Raw genomic sequence first — 5,699 nt, 5'->3', positions numbered from 1 at the left:
CATCTCGCATTAAGCTTGTCTCGGTACATTTACCAATACTGGTAATGTGGCTATTGATGGCCGATGTCCAGAAGTAGAGGCAAGTTAAGATTTATTTGAATGTTTCCTTGTAACACACAAATCAATATGTTCGTTGTCTATCTGTTGTCAGTGATATAGATCAAATTTAAATCACACTTCTTGTTCAATTTATCGAAAATATTTATCAAATGCGCGATATGATCTGTTGCAAGAAAGGCACCAGTTCGACAAAATAATTATTAGTTTCAAAGAGAAAATGAGCGAAATTAATATATGATGATGGAAGTTGCAAATTGTGTTGCAAATATCGTCAATGCCAAGGTGACGCAAAAAAAATTTCAAACATCATTAGTGACAAAGGGAAATAAGGTCCTGTTATTATGAATGGCTTAGGGCAGGCGGTGTATAGGCAGGTATGGTCAAATCTTGTCACTTGTATATGTCGACGACAATAACCATCCCTAAAAAATACAAATAGTGTGGGCAAAGGGAGATCAATCTGGAAAATATGTCTTTGTCAAAGAAACAACTGATCGAGAACAATTTAATTTTTTTTTTATCTTTTCCATTAATTTTCTTCACAATTTACTTACATAATGAATCTTTATATAAGTTATATAATTTGAAAAGAATTAAAGTAAACGTATTTATTGAAGATGATATGAAATTCCCCCCAAAAAATATGAAAATCGTCATAGACTCGACATTAAACACAAATTAAACCAATTGCAAACATATTTCCTTTTTTTCCCTTTTTTTTTAAACAAATGTCTATGAATCTCCATAAAACGGTGCTTTAACATTATTTTAAGTGTCATGAAAGAAATCCATGGCCGAAACTTCTATTAAGTACTTGTGACTAAACTTAATTTTGCTATTTAAATATTTTTTTTATGGCTCAAATTTAATTAAGATGTTTTAGAAATATTCATGACTCAAACTAAATTAAGACATTTTAAGAAATATGAATGACCCAAACTTAGTAAAAGTATTTCAAGAAATATTCATGGCAAAAACTTAGTTTGGATGATTTAAGAGATATTCATGACTCAAACTAAATTAAGAATGTTTAATTAAGATATAAAGGGTATATTAAAAAGAAAATAGCTAAAACTTTTATCAATTGACCTAAATATTTAACAGCAACAACCACAAAAACAAACAAAGACTTGTATATGGTTGGAAATGAAAAAAAAATAAGTTAACCCATTTTTTATCTAGTATTTTTATTAAAATGACCTGATTTAAGTCCATAAATGACAACAATTCTATTAAATGATCAAATGTTTGCATCAAAATTTAACAAATTTTAAAAATGATATATATGATGATACATATGATATGCAATGGAAATATTATGAGAAATTTCTTGAATATTAAACATTATTATATATTTTAATACAATAACTAAACAAAAGTAGTGCTTATCTCTTAATTTTTGTAATGTGATGTTTACCGCTGTTACTTAATCAATTTTAAGTTGTAGTATGAATTTGAAGTATGAATGTTTTTAACTGTGCATTTTCACTTACAATGAACAGAAGGCGGAGCAATATTTCAATATCTCATCCCAATGAATGTGATTTCGCATATAATTCGGTCAATTTTAACAAAAACAAAATCAAACGATGCACATTTATTATGCAAATAATAATAACAATTATAATACATTGTAATAATAATAATAATAATAATCATCATCATCATCATAATAATAATAAGAGAAATGGAACTAAGAATGATTTCACACATGCGCAACTTGATTATATTTTTCGAATTTTCTAAACGATTATAGAGGGATACATTTTGTACCCTTAAATGTATTACACAGAGAATACTTAATGATATAGATAGGTTCGATACTGAATTTATAGAACGTATTGACTTACATTAAAGTTGCGAGCCTCTGGCGAGCATAATATTACCAGATAATTCAACAAATAATTCAGTTAATTTAGTTACAAAGCTACATTAGTATAATATTCAATTGATTACATACTCAAAAAAAAAGAAGAGTTGGTAATTCAAAGATTAATGTTTTCATTGACTCTCACATACTGCATTTTAAGCTTGTGATTATGCTATAATTTGGCGACGCACTACTATTTTTTTTCGGAGTCATAAAAGCGACACGGGTTTAATGTTTATAATGTTTAATAGAAAGTTATGTGTACTTTTGATAATTCTTGGCACTAAATTCTTATACTGGTAACATTAACATATATTTTTATATATTCTTCTTTCCATTGAGATTCCTAATCAAAATTATATCTTCTAAGCATTTTCTATTATCTTCGCTGTACAAGTATTCAAGACTGATTTTGAGAATTTGGCTCCCTATAAGAAGCTATAGGCATTTTGTAGTAAAAGTGGTATCTTGGTGTATTTTACCTTTTTAAGGTACGTTGAATCCGATAAAGGTGAATACCAAATTGTAAAACTTGATCTTGACCATTGAAATGGCCATTTAAAATGACCACTAAAATGGCCGCCAAATTTCTTTATCACAAATGGATGATAGATCAAGTAAAACTTTTAAGGCAAGAAAAAGCCTGAAATTTGTCACAAAGCATGTTTAGTTAAAAACAAATTAGACACCAAAACAGAATTTAGAAAACAAAACAATCCAATATGGCCGAAAAATCCAAGATGGCAGACATTTTTCTATAGGCCAATATAATAGTAATATAGAAGGAATATTAAAGATAGTACTGAAAACTTAAAGGCATTTACGCAGCGAACACTACACTCTTCCCTGCCCCATCTGCTAGATATAGATATTTCATGTATTTTATCTATGCAAGCATATAGACTATGTCTACACAGCGTATGTCTAAGGGGGTTAAAACGTGTGCATGTAAAATACACATTAATTAACGTGTTCGTTTCTTCTGTTATCGGTCGTCGTCTTCGTTCTTCTGTTATCGGTCGGCGTCTTCGTTCTTCTGTTATCGGTTCTCGTCGGTTTCTCTGCTGTCAGTTATTCTGTTATTGGTCGTTCTTTTGTAAGAAGGTCCTGGTCTCAGTTCTTTTGTTGTTAGATGTTCTGTTATCGGTTCTCGTCTCCGTTTTTCTGTTATCAGTCGTCGTCTTCGTTCTTCTGTCATCTGTTCTCGTCTCTATTCTTCTATGGTCATTGTATCGTTTCCTTGTTGTCAATTCTTCTGTCATCGATTCCCGTCTCTGTTATCGATCACCGTCTTCATTCTTCTGTCATCAGGCATATGTTATTCTGTTGTCTCCGTTGTCAGTTCTTCTGTTATCGGTTCCTGTCTATATGTTGGCTTGTGTCCCTGTCTCTGTTGTTCTGTTATCTGTCCCTCTCACAGTTCGCTTGTTGTCAGTCCTTCTGTTATCGGCCCCTGTCACTATGTTATTGTTATCTGTCGACGTCTCTGTTCGTTTGTTGGCAGTTCTTCTGTTATCGGTCCCTGTCTCTCATCTTCTGTCATCGCCTTTTCCATTCTTCTTTCTGTTATCGAACGTCTACGGTCTTGTATTTTCGGTACTTGTTTCCTATTCTTTGTATTCCGTTAAGGTCTTGTCTTGTATCTTTCGTTGCCGTCATTCTGGGTCTATGTCCTGGTTCAGTGGAGTAGCGGGGGATCGAACCCTAGACCCCTTGATTTGTAGGCAGACAGTGTTACCACTGCACCATAGCGCCCGCTCTGAATAATAACCATTTTTGAAAATCCTTTATACATAAAATACTATTTCAATGGCTAACAAAGGGTGTATTACAATTATATTTTAACACCTCTACTATGTAGCCAACCCACGTGACTTTTATATATATGGTCAAAGAAAATATACTCCATTTTTTACAAGTAATATTTTTATAGGTAACTTTGCTGTTACTTTAAGATATCCTAGAAATTTATTGGAGGGTACCCGGAATTCTTAGTATATCAAATAATGTGACAATCTTCTTCAAAACCGTGATTGAATTCCAAAGTTTCGAGAGCTGCCATGGTATAGCAAGCACACGTAGCAATCTCCCGGTTTCAGACATTTTATGACTCGATGAAAATATGGTGTTGTTATTGTTGTTGTTGTTTTTAACTTTAACTTTAAATTTCAAATTAAATAGTCACTTTTTTAACAAGATGGTAAACATTTGTTGTGTTCTGTATTTTTGTTAAGAATGTGATAACACTGCCCTCACACATACCTCGCGAGCCTTACTGGGTCCTTACTGCACCTGCATCGTAGCGAGAACCAAGGACGCACAAGTCGGCAGACCGTCGCGACATATTTTGACCTATGCACAAAATCAGTCGCAGGAAACTCTGTCTTCTGCTGAGTCCTGATTAGTCCCGTCGCGCATCGCTAAGATTCGCCATAGTCCACGTCAGACTATTAACGACGCAATATAACGCAATAACTTATTACACTGTACTAATGACGCCTAATCAGACTCAGAATAAAATCTTACTGTAAGAAATATTTATTATAGATGCGTAGCAAGAACGTAGTAGGCGTCTCGACAGTCTGCAGGACATTCGCCGACAAACCAATAGTGCTTAGGACGCAAGAGAAACATACGCACAGTCGCAGATGTTCCGATGATCCGTAGGTGTCGCCTTGCAGACGCATACTCAGTTCGTAGTGGAACACGGCCATGGACGTAGAAGGTCGATCATTGAGGCACATTTAGAGAAAATCGTACTGAACACAAACTTGCAGAGCCCAGACCGTCTTGTGAGAGAAATTTTGAAAGAAAACCAACGATTTTCGAAAAAAAAATGCTATTTTACTAGTTTTCAGGTCGCAGTAAGGTCGTGGTTTATGTGTGAGGGCACCTTAAGTGTACACTGCTAAGTTTAAGATGACTTTTTAATATTATCGATTATCCATCGTATACCTTAATGCAATTATAATGGAATGTTTGTTTGTTTGTTTGTTTCATTTTTTACGCCTTTTTTAATAGTATTTCAGTCATATAGGTGGGTAGTTCCTAACCATCGTTCCTGGAGAGTTACGCCAGTACTAGACTACCTTCCTCCGCGCTAAACTACCAAAGCATCTCCCGGGGATCGAACCCACGCCAGAGAGGTAACTGGACTTTAACCCCCAGACCACGGAGGCGGTTATAATGGAATATGTAAAAAATGAATTATGCAGATATTATTTTCGGCAGAAAACAACAAATACAAACAAAACAACACACAAAAAACCTACATGCAGCATACATGTGTAATGTTCACAATGTGCTGAAAAACGGCTCTTTATTAATTTCAACATTTTAGCAAGTGACGCATTTTATAAAATAATGGAAATGTTATGTAACTATTTAAAAAGGAGGATTTGTAAATTGTAAGTTGGATATTTTTAACCTAGTTTGTTCAACACTCAATTAACACATTTTTTTATATAAACCTGAGGTACAGAAAATTGACAGAAAACAAATTTTCATAGATTGAGATAGAGTCAAGATGTCGTAGATATTTGGGTTACAAAATGAGTTTTATAATCCTGATAATGTTTTAAGTAGGATAAACATATTACAAGCTTATATTCTTAAAATTTTGTTACTGCCTTAATTCATTTTTTAAACTTGCAATTATGTAATTATTATGTCTTTAGTTAGTTTCTGGAAGAAAAGGCTTAACAAAGTGGACTTTTATATATAGATACATTTTATTATGTTCACATGTCGCCTTTAAAAAAGATTTTAT

This window comes from Ruditapes philippinarum, unplaced genomic scaffold (genome assembly GCF_026571515.1).
Source record: "Ruditapes philippinarum isolate M1 unplaced genomic scaffold, ASM2657151v2 ctg9973_1_1_1_1, whole genome shotgun sequence".
Lineage (NCBI taxonomy): Eukaryota > Metazoa > Mollusca > Bivalvia > Venerida > Veneridae > Ruditapes > Ruditapes philippinarum.
Note: the sequence above shows the minus strand (reverse complement) of the source record.